Source organism: Lissotriton helveticus, chromosome 2_1, assembly GCF_964261635.1.
Source record: "Lissotriton helveticus chromosome 2_1, aLisHel1.1, whole genome shotgun sequence".
In the NCBI taxonomy this organism is placed as follows: Eukaryota; Metazoa; Chordata; class Amphibia; order Caudata; family Salamandridae; genus Lissotriton; species Lissotriton helveticus.
This window is the reverse complement of record NC_136059.1, coordinates 1,519,079,785-1,519,096,705: the sequence shown is the minus strand read 5'-3', so window position 1 is coordinate 1,519,096,705 and position 16,921 is coordinate 1,519,079,785.

Here is a 16,921-nt window from a genome sequence, read left to right as displayed (position 1 = left end):
AAGTTACAAATTGGGGTGGAGTCGCACACTACTCACACACCGGCGGTGTCGCCCCTAAGGACTCTGGTCAATGTAGTAAAGTGTTCGCGATGCATCATCTTTCGATCTTCTGCTATCTTCGCTGTCTTCGCCATCCCTGGACACGTGTTTCGGGGTATCACCCCTCGTCAGCAGGGATAGGCCGTGTACTGGGGTTGCCGATGGCTGCCAATATCTGCCAGGTATAGTACCACTCAGGCGCATAGGTGCGGGATCCCAGGCTCGTCAGCCCACTGCTCACGGGAGCTTTAAAGTTACAAATGGGGGTGGGGTCGCACACTACTCACACACCGGCGGTGTCGCCCCTAAGGACTCTGGTCAATGTAGTAAAGTGTTCGCGATGCATCATCTTTCGATCTTCTGCTATCTTCGCTGTCTTCGCCATCCCTGGACACGTGTTTCGGGGTATCACCCCTCGTCAGCAGGGATAGGCCGTGTACTGGGGTTGCCGATGGCTGCCAATATCTGCCAGGTATAGTACCACTCAGGCGCGTAGGTGCGGGATCCCAGGCTCGTCAGCCCACTGCTCACGGGAGCTTTAAAGTTACAAATGGGGGTGGGGTCGCACACTACTTACTTACACCGGCGGTGTCGCCCCTAAGGACTCTGGTCAATGTAGTAAAGTGTTCGCGATGCATCATCTTTCGATCTTCTGCTATCTTCGCTGTCTTCGCCATCCCTGGACACGTTTTTCGGGGTATCACCCCTCGTCAGCAGGGATAGGCCGTGTACTGGGGTTGCCGATGGCTGCCAATATCTGCCAGGTATAGTACCACTCAGGCGCGTAGGTGCGGGATCCCAGGCTCGTCAGCCCACTGCTCACAGGAGCTTTAAAGTTACAAATTTTGGTGGGGTCGCACACTACTCACACACCGGCGGTGTCGCCCCTAAGGACTCTGGTCAATGTAGTAAAGTGTTCGCGATGCATCATCTTTTGATCTTCTGCTATCTTCGCTGTCTTCGCCATCCCTGGACACGTGTTTCGGGGTATCACCCCTCGTCAGCAGGGATAGGCCGTGTACTGGGGTTGCCGATGGCTGCCAATATCTGCCAGGTATAGTACCACTCAGGCGCGTAGGTGCGGGATCCCAGGCTCGTCAGCCCACTGCTCACGGGAGCTTTAAAGTTACAAATGGGGGTGGGGTCGCACACTACTCACACACCGGCGGTGTCGCCCCTAAGGACTCTGGTCAATGTAGTAAAGTGTTCGCGATGCATCATCTTTCGATCTTCTGCTATCTTCGCTGTCTTCGCCATCCCTGGACACGCGTTATCCTTAGGGGCGACACCGCCGGTGTGTGAGTAGTGTGCGACCCCACTCCCATTTGTAAGGGTGTATTACATGCCCCGAAGAAACAATACTGCTCTCCCTGAGAGTTTGCCGAAGTCCACCAAACTGCTTGTGCGGGCCATGTGCACCCTAAGAAGCAGTCTATGTTTGGAGTGTATGGAGTCAAAGCGCTGCTCTAGCTCTTGCAAGGTCCTCGAAAAAAGTGAAGGCACAGAGGAGCACAGTCAGAAAGCCCACCAGAAGACCACTGGTAAGGCCAAAAGAAGAGCTACTGCTCCACATCGTAAAACAGAGCCATCATCCACACAAAGCAGAAGTGCTAAAGGCAACAATAACCAAGTACAATGCATAAAGTTGAGAGAAGTAACGAACATGTACGAGAGGCAAAACTGTTACTCACCGTTAAGAAAGAAGATGGCGCCATACAACATCAGCCTGGGAGCAACGTCCCAGATGTAAGGACACGGCTGATGCTTACAGAATGTGCAGGTCCAAGTGAGCAGCGACCGACTCGGGACAGCATATGCTCTCATTAAGTCCCAACACAAGTTATGATGCTGCTGTATTTCTCAATCCAGCACCACCATTCGACATCCCCAAGAAGCAGAATATTGGCACCAGATAGACTGCATGGATTGAAACATTCAATGATTTCCTAGATGCTCTAGAAGAAATCGATGACAAAAAGATCATTAAACTCTTAAAGAACCTTGCAGGTGATGGACTAAAAGAAGTGATAAAGAAAATACCACAAACGGATTAAGTATTGTATCATCAAATCAAAGTAATGTTGGAAGCCAAGTCTAATCCAATGCTGAATGTCAACTGTTAGACCTGGCACCATTGGCGTGAGTCTCCCTTCCATTTTTCGCTGTTGCCTCATGTGTTTTTCTGGTAATAGATGCTTTGGGCACTGTGCCACTGCTGTCCAGTGCACAGTGCGAGTGCTCCCTACTGTAAATTGATGTATTAATTAGTGGTTCCCTGATTGGATATTTGGTTTACTTGTCAGACCCTAGTACAGTGCACTAAGTGTGCCCAGGGCGTGTAAATCCAAATGCTGCTAGTGGGCTAGCAGCACTGGTTGTGCCACCCACAGAAGCAGCCTTGTAAAACGTGTCTAAGGTCTGCCATTGCAGAGCCTGCGTGCAGTCTGGTACTGTCATGCTGACTGGGCAAGGGCACCCACTTACCAGTCCCTAAACCTTCCCTTTTCTTCATATTAGTCACCCCTATGGTAGGCCCAAAGGCCGGATGCATTGTAAGTATAAGGTAGGACAAGCCCTGATGTGTGTGGCATGTCCTAATAGTGAATTACAGCCATTTTAGTTTTTCACTATTGCAATGCTACCTGTTCTCCATAGGCTAGAACGGGCTGCTGGATTGTTACATGTTTATAATCCTAGCAGACTTAGAGAACATGGTAGAAACTTGAGTTTAGTATGCCTGGACTCAGAGTAATAAAATACATATTTTAGTCAAGTTTATTTTAATATTCTGTGTTTGCAAATACCACTTTTAGTAGGTATTTGCTTGCCTAACCATTTAAGCCCGCTTCTGCTGGGTTGTGTATTCCTTGTCTGGGTTTGTGTGTGACAGGACTGGGGAATTCCAGGAGACAGGCTGGGGCAGCCCGGTGGTGATCTACAACCAGATGGGAGGGAGGAGTTGCACCTGGGACCGGAATAGGACTGTGCCCGCCCCCACAGTGCTGGCTCCACCCCCTGTGGTGCGTCTGATGTCTCTGCCCTGCACACTGAAAGAAGAGAATGAAGACTGTCAACAAAGTGCTCCTGGACTGTACTTGCCTTCCACAATGCTGGCTCCACCTCCTGTGAGGCCTCTGATGTGCTTGCCCTTTGCTGTGAAAGGAAAGGAGAAGTCTGGTAAACAGAGTGCTTCAGAACTGGCTTGAACTGGGCACAGGCCCCTCTCCCCTCAGAGAACAAAGGATTGTGGGGTATAAGTAGTGGGACCCTGAGCCCATGAAATTAGATTACTCCTGGAACTGACCAGACGAAACCTCTGCTGAGGAGAACGAACCTGAGGAAACTGAGGAGAGACTATTCCCAAGCTGAAGTGCTGCTTGGGGGATTGGCCTGCAGTGGTTGCCTGACTGCGAAAGAGAGGTCTCCAAGCCGCTGCCTGCACCGCAACCTGAGGACCCTGCATGTTACACGGCTCTGCTTCACACCACACCCTAGATGTCTGCAGAAGCCGACGCTCCTAACTTCAAACTCAAGGAGCTCAACCTACAAAGCGTGTGACTTCAAGGGCCTGAAGACTCCTGAACCAACTTCCAGAACTGACGCCTGCCGATGTCACTCCTTCGGAGCTCACCGCATAGTCCGACGCCCTGCATCTCCAAAGGTAATGTTCTACTGGTCTCTCTGGCACATTAGCTGGCCTGCAACGCCCGACCGGCCGGAACTGTTGGATTTGTTTGTTCACAACACCATGATAGCCCAGACTGTGCTATTGACTTCAAAGAACTGTATATAACATGTATTTTTCCATTATTTGCATGTTAATAACTATATATTGATTTTTTTCCATTTTGCTCTTGTTTTACACAGATAATTATTGGATATTTTTCGAAAACTGGTGTGGTGTCCTTTTGAAATGTCTGCACTGTATTACTGCTTGTTATGTACAAATGCTTCACAGATTGCCTCTGAGATAAGCCTGACTGCTTGTGCTAAGCTACCAAGAGGGTAAGCAGGGGTTATTTTAGAGGTGTAATCCCCTTATCATGACTCGAGTGGTGGATTCTGCCTGGCTTAGGTGCATACCCTAGCCAACCAGGGAACCCATTTCCAACAGTCATTCATAGTGACAATGAGGCATAAGAAAACAACAGTGCAAGAACCAAATCATGTCCTCCAAGGTACCTCGTCGAGTGCGTGTCTACTACGTTTCAGTACTGCTGCTGAATGGGATGGATATCCATAAACTACAACCTTAATGCACATTCTGACACAGTAAGTCAATTCCCGTAGTTGTTTTATGGACTAGGGAAACGTAAGACAATAAAAGTGCAACTTCCTTCACATTAATGAGGACATTCGCCCTGTATCTCAGAGACACCGGTGGATTGCTTTTCATTTACAGGAGGCTGTTAGGAAAGAACTAGAGACATTATTAAAGCACAACATCATCGATCGCTCCACTGGTTCAACGCCATGTGTTTCACCCATAGTGGTAGTGCCAAAAAAGGACAGTGGAGGTACAGTGTGCATTTGTGTTGATATTAGCCAGGCCAACAAAGCAATTGAGAGAGAAACAAATCCAGGTCCCCACATAACAGACATGATTACACAGCTGAATGGTGCCAAAGTCTTTTCCCGTCTTGATTTGAACAAAGGGTACCATCAACTCGAGCTGGAAGAGAACTGTAGGTACATTACTACTTTTTTAACTTGTGTTGGTTTGTTCAGATACAAAATAATCAGCTTTGATGTGTTGCTAACTGCAGAAATCTTTCAGGATGTTATTCGCTGAGTAATTTAATCTGTTATACATGCTTTTAACTACAGTGATGATATAATAGTGTTTGGGGACACACGAAAGGAGCATGACAGAGTTCCTACACAAGTATACCGTTTGGTCTCTGATGCAGGTCTCATTTTAAATGCAGAAAAGTGTGAGTTTCACAAAACCAAACTCACATTTTTTGGGTACTTTTTCTCTAAAAAGGGGTATGACTCCTGATCCTGAAAAGGTACAAGCATTGTCATCCACTTGTCCACCTCAAGATGTAACAAGGCTGCAATCCTTCTAAGGCATGGCCAGCTATTGCTCCAGATACATTTGTGATTTTGCCAGGATGCATGCCCCATTAAGAGAGTTGACAAAAAAGAACATTCCCTTCCAGTGGTCCTCTGAATGTGACCAAAGTTTCAAGAAAACCAAACACACAATTGAAAATGCAACTGCAATGGCCTATTTTGATAAAAAGTTACATTCTGGGAGCATAGCAGAAGCAAGCCTGGTGAGGTTGGGCATGCAGAAATCTGTCTCAGACTGAACGTGCCTATTCTCAGCCAGAAAAAAGAGCCTGGCTTTAGTGAGGGCTTGTGAACATTTTCATGTATTTCCCTCTTGTCACTGACCACCAGGTGAATCTCACATTTTTGGAAAATCTGAAAGCCAAGATGCCCCCTCGCATCGAGAGGTGGGGGTTGAGATTGCAAGTGTATGATTACACTATTGTGCATAAGCGGGGGAATGATCAAATCCTCACAGATTGTTTCTCACTAGTGCTCTTACAGTGTCACCAGGGGTGGCTCCTCTGTAATGGCGGAGGAGCTTTGCCCCCACTGCTGAAAGTCAGTAGAGGCAACTGACAAAAATAAAATGATAATAAAACATTTTTATTACCATTTTATTTTTAGCCCTTTAGGCTGCGAGCCGAGGGAGGGGCATGGCCTACCATACTCACACTGCAGCACCAGGGAGGAGGGGATAGTGGTGAGCACTGCCAAGTGGGCATGGCGGTTCGGCTGGCCCACTGGTCTCGGCCAAACCATCATGCGCACTCAACCTTTTCCTCCTAGCTGTGTTATACAACTGGGTGGGAAAAAACCCAACAAAGGCTCCCAGTCCATGTCTGAGCGCCAAACGGAGGCGCTCAGACCAATCCCAGTGCTGCTTACATGCTAGGAATAGTATTCCCAGCACGTGAGCAGCTGGGAGCCTGCGCATTGTGCAGCAGTTCTTGGACATCAGGGCGGCGAGGATAGGAAGAAGGCGGCAGCCGTCAAGCAGGCAAGTGCAATTTATATATGTTGATTAATTTTTTTTAAATTCCCCTCCCCCTCCTCACCACTTCCTAATTTGAGCGACCGCTACTGTCACAGTGCAAAGTCTAAAACAGCTGAAGAGTATATAAATTTCATAGTGAAGTCTAGTATCCTTGCAGCTCTATCCATTGAGCAGGTCATTGCTGCTACTAACACAGACAATGATATCATTGCAGTGCAATCATGGAGAAAACATACTTGACCTCTAACAGATGAAGTTGAGTATCAAAAATAAAAAAATGGGCAGGAAGAACTTTCCATCACTCAAGAAGGAATTGTACTGAAAGGTTTGAGAATTGTCATAGTTGAGAGCTTGAGGCAAAAATTCATTAAACTGGCACACGAAGGACATTGTGGCATTGTAGCCACTAATCGAGCCCTCAGAGACAGAGTGTGGTTTCCTCACCTTGATGAAGGAGTCGAGAAGGAACTGAAATCATGTCACCTGTGTGACAGCTTATCTCCCAAGACAACACAGCATCCACTAAATATGTCTGACTTTCCTAAACAAGCGTGGGATTAAAATTGCAGTTGATTTCTTTGGACCCTTAAATAATGGCCATCATCTCATGGTAGTTATTGATGAGTACTCATGTTTTCCCTTAGTGGAAGATTAATCATCAACCACCCATGACAAAGTCAGAGTCAGAGTCAAAAACACTTTATTCGATTAAGTTAAAATCACAAAAGTATGCTATACATTCATAGTTGATCATTGGAGTGTTTAAAAAACAAGATACATTATGTACAAATACAAATTCCATATTTACAAATTTCATATTTACAAAAGTTTTAGAAAAATTAAAATACTTATCGTCATACTTGCACTGTCTGTGTTTTCCTACCAAATTACATTTCATTTTTACTGTTTGTGATATGGGTTTGTTCAGTGATCTAATTACAATAATATTTACAAACCTATAATACAATCATTTAACAGTGATACCCCGACTGGGTGTACAATTTTTGACAAAGGCTAGGTCAATTAATCAGTGTCTAAGGTATATTTCGACGAGACCTAATGGACATTGTGAGAAAATTTGCTACCCCATACATAGTTAGAGGTGTTTCCATTAACTGTAAAAACAGAAAGGCCGGTTTGACTTGGGTAAACTTTAGATCTTTTAATATTGGCTTAATATATTTCTCTCTTGCAATTCTGAAAAAAGGACAAAAAAAGAAAAAGTGGGTAGAATCCTGGTCTGAGAAATCGTCACACTTGCAGGGGGCGTTCTCATGGGGTTTACACCATTTATTATATTCACCCAACAAGAAGTGAGACTGATTAAAGCGAAATTTAGTGAGAAGCCACCGATGGAAAGGTTTGTTTACTACCGCCAAGTATGGTTCAATGGCTAAAGATGTTATTGTCAAGAAATGTGACCTCACGGTCGGCTTCATGATTTCGCGTGTTTCTCTTTCGGCTTCTCTTTTCTTTATATATTCCCGTTTTGCCCAACTAATGTCATCTTTTTGTAGGCCTTCAGGGTTAGTATATAAATTAGGGCGGCCCAGGTATTGTGCTATTTTCTTGATGTATGAAAGCCACTCAATCTCTGCCACACGATCCCGCCCCATACAATCTTTAATAATCGTGTGATTTAATGTTAAATTGGGATTAAGCCAAGTTTTAATCCAAGCCCTTAGTGGTGCAAAAGACAACATGTCTTCAATATAACCTACCCCTAGTTCCATATGTACTGAGTGAGCAGGTGTAGATTTTGGTAAGCCCAGAACAGATCGCAGAAAAATATTCTCTGCCCTTTGGATATGGGTTGTGTTCTTATATCCCCAAATAGAGGCTCCATATCTGGCTATTGCCATGGTTTTGGCTTTGTATATGGATAATATAGCCTCTGGTGGTTTGCCGCCAAGACGTTTGGCGAACCCCAATATAGCAGCAGATGATCGTTTTACAGCAGCGGTCTTGTTCTGGATTTGTGGTGCCCATGTCCCTTTCTCGTCGAACACCACTCCTAGATATGTAAAGGTTTTAACCTTAGTAAGTACGGCATCATTACAGGTCAGGGTTCTAATGTTACTTTTAGAGTTACCCACAGCCATGACATGCGACTTTCCTACATTAATCACCAAATCCAGATCTTGCATAAAAGTCCCAAAAGTATTAAGTAAATGTTGAAGACCCCTCGGGGTCCTTGACATCAGTACCGTGTCGTCGGCATATAAAAGTACCGGCGTCACGGAACCACCCATGCAGGGCACATCTGCAGAGGCAGTTTTTAGGGACTCACCAAGGGAGTTAATATAAAGGGAGAAGAGCATAGGTGCCAAAATGCACCCTTGGCGCACTCCCCTTCCCGATTTAAAAAAAGAGGTACAGTTCCCTTCTTGGGTAATGCGGATAGTTGCCCTTAAATCACTGTGGAGTCGCGCCAAAAAATCCACAAGAGCACGATCCAGTCCCTTTTCGAGGAGTATTGTCCACAGCTTTGACCTGTTAACTAGGTCAAAAGCTGTGGACAAGTCCATGAAGGCCAAGTACATCTTCCCCCCTGAAGCTACAGTGTATTTGCTCAGTATAAGGTGCAAATTAAGGCATTGATCTTCTGTACCTCTGGCAGATCTAAACCCATACTGGGCTTCACACAAGATGTTTTTATCGGTGGTCCAAGCTGAGATTCTCTCTAGTATTATTTTGCCCAAGATTTTAAATGAGGAATCTAGCAGAGATATTGGTCTGTAGCATCTAGGGTCCCCCCTTTGACCCTTCTTAAATATGGGGATGATGACAGCCTGTGACCAGGTAGTTGGAGGTCTTATCTTGTCTATACCAACTACATTAAAAACATTAGTAAGTACAACTGACCACATTGCTGAGTTTGTTTTGTACATATCTGCGGGTACGCCATCTGGCCCAGGGGCCTTCTGTGATGACATGCCCTCGATAGCACTCAGTACCTCTTTAATAGTAAAACTTAGAAGGGGGGCTTGAATGTCGATCGGTGTTAAATTAGGAGGTCCTAGGTCGATGTTGCTGCCATAAATTTTTTGGAAGTGGTCCAACCAATCCTTCTCAGGAATATTTAACTCCAGTGGCGCATTTTCTTTCCCATTGAACAGAGGTGTATTGACAATGGCCCAGAACTTTGCGCTATCCCTTAGGGTAGCTTTTTCATACAAATTGTCCCACGCCTGTTTCTTAATTTCCTTTTTCCTTACTTGGATATCCTGATTGTACTGCTTCCTAAGCCTTGCCACCTCCACTCTATCACGAGGTACCTTTTTCAGTGCTTTATGGAGTACTCGATGTGATTTGGAGCATGCATTATTAAACCACCCCTCAACCTTTCTCTCTCTGTTTGTGGATTTACATTTTAGGTCATCTGCCACCTGGCGGCAGATGGCTTCAAAGGACCCAATTATATTCCCTTTGTGTCTCAATGGCTCCCTACAAACATTAATGTCGCTGCCCACTTTCTCGTTTAGGGAGTAAAGGAATTCCTCAGGTATAACTTTACTCCATTTCACCCGTCTCCCTTGATCCTTTGCAGTGATATCAACAGCGATATCTAATTCAGAGTTTTTATTAAACAAAAATAAAATATTATCCTCCATGTTCAACACAACCGGGTTGTGGTCACTATATGTGGAATGTATAGCATTATAAAAGATAACATTCTGCAACATAACTGGTGAAATAAATATATAATCAATGATAGTGTTGCAATCCCTAGCACTATAGGTTGAGACCCTTTCTTTACTATCAAAGAACTCTGGTTCGTAAAGTTCATTTTCAAGAAGCAGATCTTCTAGGGTCGACCCTTTAACAGAATGTTCAAAGTGTGGGGGTTGGAACATGTCTACATTCAGACTATCTATTAAATGACAGCTTTGTTGGCATAAATGTACATTAAAATCTCCCAACAATATAAAATATGTCGGGCGGTTTGACTCTCTTTAAAATTACACAAAAACATATTCAGAGAAATGAGATTTTCGATATCGCCAGAGCCTTGGGTAGCGTTATAAAAGTTAATGTAAACGCATTTAGAATTATTAGTCAATGTGACTTCCAAAGCTAGAAAATTGTGGGATAACGTGTTTATTGCTTTCGCAGTTCCATTCATTTTAACTGACAATAAAAATTGTAAACCTCCTTTATTGCGACCAGAGTTTGAGGGTTGTGCAGCAAGGAAGTAGGATGTATACCCATCTATCCAAAAATCACAGTCCATATCCCATGTCTCCTGCAGCGCTATCACATCATACTTTTTCAATATATTCAACCAATTTATATCTTCCCTTTTAGAGCGGAGTCCTGCAATATTCCAGCTCATTAGGTTAACAATAGAACCCCTCACGTTACTATTGATTATAGGCAATGGGTCAGTAATACTATCATAAGAAACTAGTCAATCAATTTCCTCCAGATTTGAAAGTGCTGAACACATATTTGATAACTCCAGACCATTACTTGATTCATAACCCTGGTTTCCATGGATTTTAGGTAACATACCAGTTGCTTGTGTTGCCCAAGGGCTAATACGGTGAGTTTTAGTTGGGAGAACATTGCAACTTGCCCTTTCAGGGGGATTTTTTGGTGATGCTGGTGGTGGGTAGAAGAATCCTAGGGGGACTGCTCTTATTCTATCCTCTCTAATCTCGGTTGCATCCCAAAATAAGCGGGATGCCTCATGGGGTCTGTTAAAGTTGACAATTAGACAATCCCCAGAGAATTTCTTCTTTGTATATCCCACCCAATCCACACGTCTACCTGTCTGGATGTATTCAGAGATATTGTTAGGGCCAGTACAGTTAGCATTGCACCATGTTTTTATATTGTCCAGCACTGAGGCATTTGACTCAAATTCCCCTGTTTTTAATACTGGAATATTCACCAAAATTGCAACAAACGGTGTAGCTTCTGGTGGGAGGTGAACTGGTGGTCTCGGGCGAGATCTTCTAGGCCCTGCTGGGTTAAACCCATCTTGGGTAGATGCCAGAGGCATTGTCTGTGGTAGGCAGGGTTTGGGTGCAGAGGGCTGTTTAGGGATAATTGTGCTGACCCCTTCCCCCGTTCCATGACCAGTTAACCCTAGTAGTGATGCAGGTGGAAGCTGGGGATTGGCTAGTACGGTACTTCCCTGTTCCATAGGGGATTGGGATTGCCTCTGAGGTTTAGAAGGGGATTGTAGGGTGATTTTGGGTGGTGGACACCGAGGATCTTTCTCGAGAGAAATTACAAATTTATTTATCCTATCACATTTCTTTAGAATATCGGAAACACAATCCCTTAAAGTATCAATAATGTCTGTGGAGATTTGTATGAGTACCCCTTCAAGTTTGTCAACCAGGACCTTCTCCACCATGTCCTTGATGGAGGATTCTAGGGCACTCAATGGGGAATTTTGTAGCTTACAACGCTGTGCACCATGTGTCCTTTGTGTATAAGTGCGCTTGCTAACCTGGGGTTCAGGCTCAGGTTCCTGGGTACAGTCATGAGAAGAGTGTTCACCTTGGCTATCGATCACTCTTCCATCCGCACCTTCTTGTACCAATATATTGTCTGTATCTGTATCTGGTAACCTAGTAATAGGTACCTTTTCAACCAGAATTACCGGGTCCAAAGGGATTGGTTGTCTAGACAATGTAAGCAAAGTTTGACTATCCGATGATATGGGGTCCAAGCCTAGTTCGCGTTCTTTATCAGCAATTTCCTGGTTTAGTTTACCGACAGCTGAGGTCAGGAACGACATAATGTTTGAAGATGCAGGGGTTTTTCGCGCAATTTTAGCCTTAGTTGTACCCCCATTAACAGAAGTTTGTAGTTTGCGCTTACCCATTGTCCGGTGTGCAAATCGAGGGGGGGATGCCCGTCCCGTCCCCTGTCGTCCCCGGACGGCCACAGACGGCCCGCCCTCTGCCCGGGCTCCGCCCGGCGCCGCCCACGCGCGTCCGCGAGGCGGAGGGGGCTGTTGCCTTTTGTTGCGCCTCCTGGCGCTTGAGCAGGAAGTGGGCGGTGGAAAACTGCTAGGCACACTGGGAGTTGTGGTCCGCTCCGCTCCGCGGCCGTGCGATGGCGCTGCACAGCGGCGGGGGCGGCCACAACGTCAGGAACCCAGTGGTGCTGTGCTGGTACAGAGTAACGACCCCTCCTGGAGCCGGTATGCCTCAAAATGATCCCCGCACCTCACCGGGTGCTGCTGCCTTTTGTTGCGCCTCCTGGCGCTTGAGCAGGAAGTGGGCGGTGGAAAACTGCTAGGCACGCTGGGAGTTGTGGTCCGCTCCGCTCCGCGGCCGTGCGATGGCGCTGCACAGCGGCGGGGGCGGCCACAACGTCAGGAACCCAGTGGTGCTGTGCTGGTACAGAGTAACGACCCCTCCTGGAGCCGGTATGCCTCAAAATGATCCCCCAAACAAAAGTCATTGAGAGGCTGGATAATATTTCTGCAGCATGGGGTGTTCCCTCCATTCTTAAATCTGACAACAGTCCACATTTGCAGAGTTTAAGGACGTTCTTAGTCATATCAGACTTCAAGCATCAGAAAAACACACCTCTCTGGCCACAGGCAAATGGCGCTCTTGAATGATTTATGAGCACCCTGAAGAAAGTGGTACAGCGCGCTGCACTTGAAGGAATCAGTCTCAGGTAAGCCTTATGTCCAGCCCTTGGTGCCTATCAGTCAACTCCCCATTCTACAACAGGTGAAAGCCCTGCCACCTAGCTGGTTGGTAGAGCCATTGGGACAAAGCTACCACAGTGGACCACGAGCCGAGTAATAGACACTGATGAGAGTCGTGTAACGGACACATCTTGCAAAAAGCAAGATCAAAGCCTATGTAGGTAAGTGCTGAGGCGCTTGAGACACAGTTTTCGAAGAAAGAGACTGGGTCCTAGTCAAACAAAAACGGAAAACCAAGACTGATGCTCCATTTCATGCTGATCCATTGAGAGTTTTGACAAGTAAAGGACATATGTTGACCGGTCAATGTCCCGGAAAGTCCATTACGAGAGACTTGCCAATTTCAAGCATCTGCCTTCATGTTTCTTTGGCTCCAGACATCACAAGTGAGACAAGTCCACTTCAGTGCCCAAGTGAAGCATCTGAGTCTACAGTCTACGGTTGCCAGATGGCATTGCAACTCCTGCACCTCTTACGAATTGATCTGGAAGATTGGTACGAGCACCTCAACAACTCTTTGTGGACCTTTAATGTATGTGTGCTGTCTGTATCTTTTATTTAAAAAGGAGAGGATGTAGTATCGTGTGACCATATGCAGAAGGACCTTTGTGGTCCTAGGCGGACTCCTTACAAAATTAAGTACTCAATTGGGAAGTGTGGTCAATAAATTTTAAGACATTTTGTGTTCAGTAAAAAGAAATCTAGCTAATGCGTCAAGAATTTTCAATTTTATTAAGGACAGGGAGGTGAGGATTATGCTTCTCTCTCTTTATTGAAGAAAATACAGCAGCCAATAAACTTTAAACAGCATAACCTGGAAGGACTGCCCCTTCCCTGTATACACCCATCACATTTTCCCATATGGGTATAAATGCTGTGAAACCAAAAGTCTGTCCTCTTTCCTTGCGAACCATTAATCACAGTCCATAAACTTGAACCATCGAACCAGAACTCAATTGATCTACTCAATCGACCTGAACCATAACTCCAACGAAGATAACTGCCTCGCTGAAGCTAATCAGTGATTCCTCAAGACCCTTCAAGTTCTCTTGTTCTGATCTCCTGAAAAGAAACATATGTCAATTTATTCCAATATCTGGACATACTTCAACCCCAACCGGCGGGAACCCATAGACAATTCTCTTAACATGTACTAATACAATATTTCAATCTTTTGTCAGAAAATATAACCATTAATCGCATGTTTTACATGCTTATCCAGGGTGGGATGATCCTCGGCTCTGTGTCCTTAATAGAATTGAAAATTCTTGACACGTCAGCTAGAATCCTTTTTATTCTATGTCAATACACAGAGGCTTCGTATTATATTAGTTTAAAGTTGAGCAACCACAGTAGATGCCTCATCCACAATTGGTTTATTATCAAATGTTTTAAATGTTGAATCAGAAACCAATCTGCCGCAGTCATGATGTCCTCCAAATGAGAACCTGTTAAAAGGGCTTTAAAAGCCATAGCTCCCCTTACAGAGTGAGCTCCAAATACAGAAGTATCGATACCAGCTTGAGTTAAGAACCAAATAACCCACCTGGCTAAGGTCGCTGAAGAGACTGGGCGAAAAGGTTTCTGCAATGAGATTAACAACTGTCTTGCTACATCATGTCTAAACTCACGAGTACACTTCAAGCATTGAACAACACATAACTTGCTGTGGTGTGGAAAGGCAGGATATGTCACACATCTGGAATTAGTCTTTGTTCTTTTTGAAATTGTAAATGAGACCCCCGAAGGAGTAAATACTCTATCTGCCAAATCCACTGCACGTACATCTGAGACTCGCTTGCATGCGATTAGACATAATAATAGCGTAAGTTTAGCTGACAGCTGTTTGCGAGATAGACCCTCATTCGCTGCCTAATTCCTAGGAAAACGAAGTACCACATCCATGTTCCACAAAGTGAAATATTTAGGTTTAGGTGATTTTGATAGAGCGCGCGAGGCCACCCGACCAATAAGTTTCGCCGTTTCCGGCTTCAGGGCCCATATATTTTCAAATCACCATATACATTGACCAGGTGACTTCACGAGCTCTACCAATTTGTGTGTGTTCCCTATTATGTTTTCTCAGTGCACCCGACTTACCATCCACCGATGCGGGTACCTAATGACCACAATGAATCAGGGAGCTAGCTGTAAAAGGAAAGGCAGCAAAATACAAACCCAACCAATAACATTCAAATACTGTTGAAATGACCACGGACAACTGGAAGTTTTAAAATGTTTATATAAAGTTCATTGCTTTCTTGCATCAAATACACGAGAATGAGACATTCAATGACTAGTAAAATGTAAATGATATAACTATAGAGAAATAAGGACAAGGCAATCATTGAAATATTGTTATGGAATATAAATGAAAAATACTACACAATCTCAAAATGTTCAAGCATGGACCGACTATGCATGGGTAACTATAGGAGGGCCTATAAAGAGTAACACGCTAAGCTTAAAGTGAATGGGCCTTTGAATAGTCTAGGTAAGGAGGTTCTAGACCATATCAAGAAATGACAAACTGCAATGCAAAATATAATTTCTAACAAGTGAGAAGACATAGGAACAAACTTATGGAAAAATGCAAATGACTTTCAATAGTTTGCGGAAAGACATGGAAAAATAACATATGCAAATGGGAAACTTTATTGAAGCAAAAGTTAGAAATTCAGAAGGTGCAAGATTTAAGAGTTTCAGGACAGTATTTACCTAGAATGGTGTGGAAACCAAACCCTGGCCACGGGTCAGTTAAGGACAGGAAACCCTCAAGGAAGGATATCCCTCAAAGGACAGCAGGTGCAGAATGGACACCCAAGACAGGACAGGATACCCTCGGAATAGGAATCAGGACAGGACCTCAGGACAGGACAGCAAACCCTCAGGACAGGACCGCTCAGGACAGGACCGGAACCCACAGTTCGGAAGCAACGCCTGCGCTCCACCCGCTCTGCAGCTATCGATCAAGACCCCGATTGGGTCAGCGAACTCCCAGCAAAGTGCTTCGCCAGCACTTTAAGGTTCAGTAGAACCTTAGTCTATGGTCAATTTCGGACAGAGTGCTCCGCAGCTCTCTGTATCTTCAGTCACCTATTGAGTGCGATGGGTCAGTGACAGGTCAGCTAAACCAGACAAGTCGGACGATTCCCTAGGTGAACCCAGGGTAGATATACGTTTTGGGGCAGTGTACCACCCCCCAATGTTGCAAAGTGTCAGAATCCTTCAATTCGGATTGGTCCTAAGGTAGGATTTGGGTAACACACCAATCACAATACAATATTTCAAGCCTGTATTTGCATACTTGGGTACCGCCTAGTAGGATTGGGGTTCCCATGAGAAGCTACACGGCAAACAGTAGCGCAACATTACATTGTATCATATAAGGAGCCACATTCGCTGTTCTCGCGGGGCAGAGGTGACTTTCTCAGGAGCATCTTGCCCATCACTGCCAACTGGCTGTTTTCCATCAGTCAAGGTCCACTGTGCCGCAGAGAGTTGCGCAGGCGCAGAAGGGACCTCCAATATGGCTCTCCTCTCTCTCAGACCCCCATTCCCCGCGGTACATGAAAAGTAAGCGAAAACAAATTAATACATAATAATGTCATCATGAAACCACATCACAGGGTTTGTACTTTCAACTTATCATCATAAAATATACTTATGCAGTTTAAATGTTAGCTACATGGATACAGGCACAAGAGCAGTGGCACGAGCAGTACCACATGATGGGCACAGCTATGTATTACGCATGCGCATAAATTTCCCTCCACTTCTGCAGACGCGTCAGGACACGTGAGTGTGGCTGACGCATGCGCAGTAACCAAAATACAAGCGGCGGCCATATTAAAGGACACGGATTAAATGCATTAGAAATACACATAGGCAAGCTTCGTAAACTTTGCCCAAACAAAAATAAACGTTAGTAAAACATACATTTGTTACCTTATTACACATACACGAGGTTCATGACTTCAGCAAGTCCGCAAAATATGCGAAGCTTTGCTTCATCAATCCCCTCTTTGATGATATTTACTATCATCACAAACTGAATGGAACCAGATGCCAACTTTCTTTCACACTTTATACAGCTCTATCTCTTCCAACAATCGTTCCAACTTCTCTCTTTCAGTTCTGGTAGG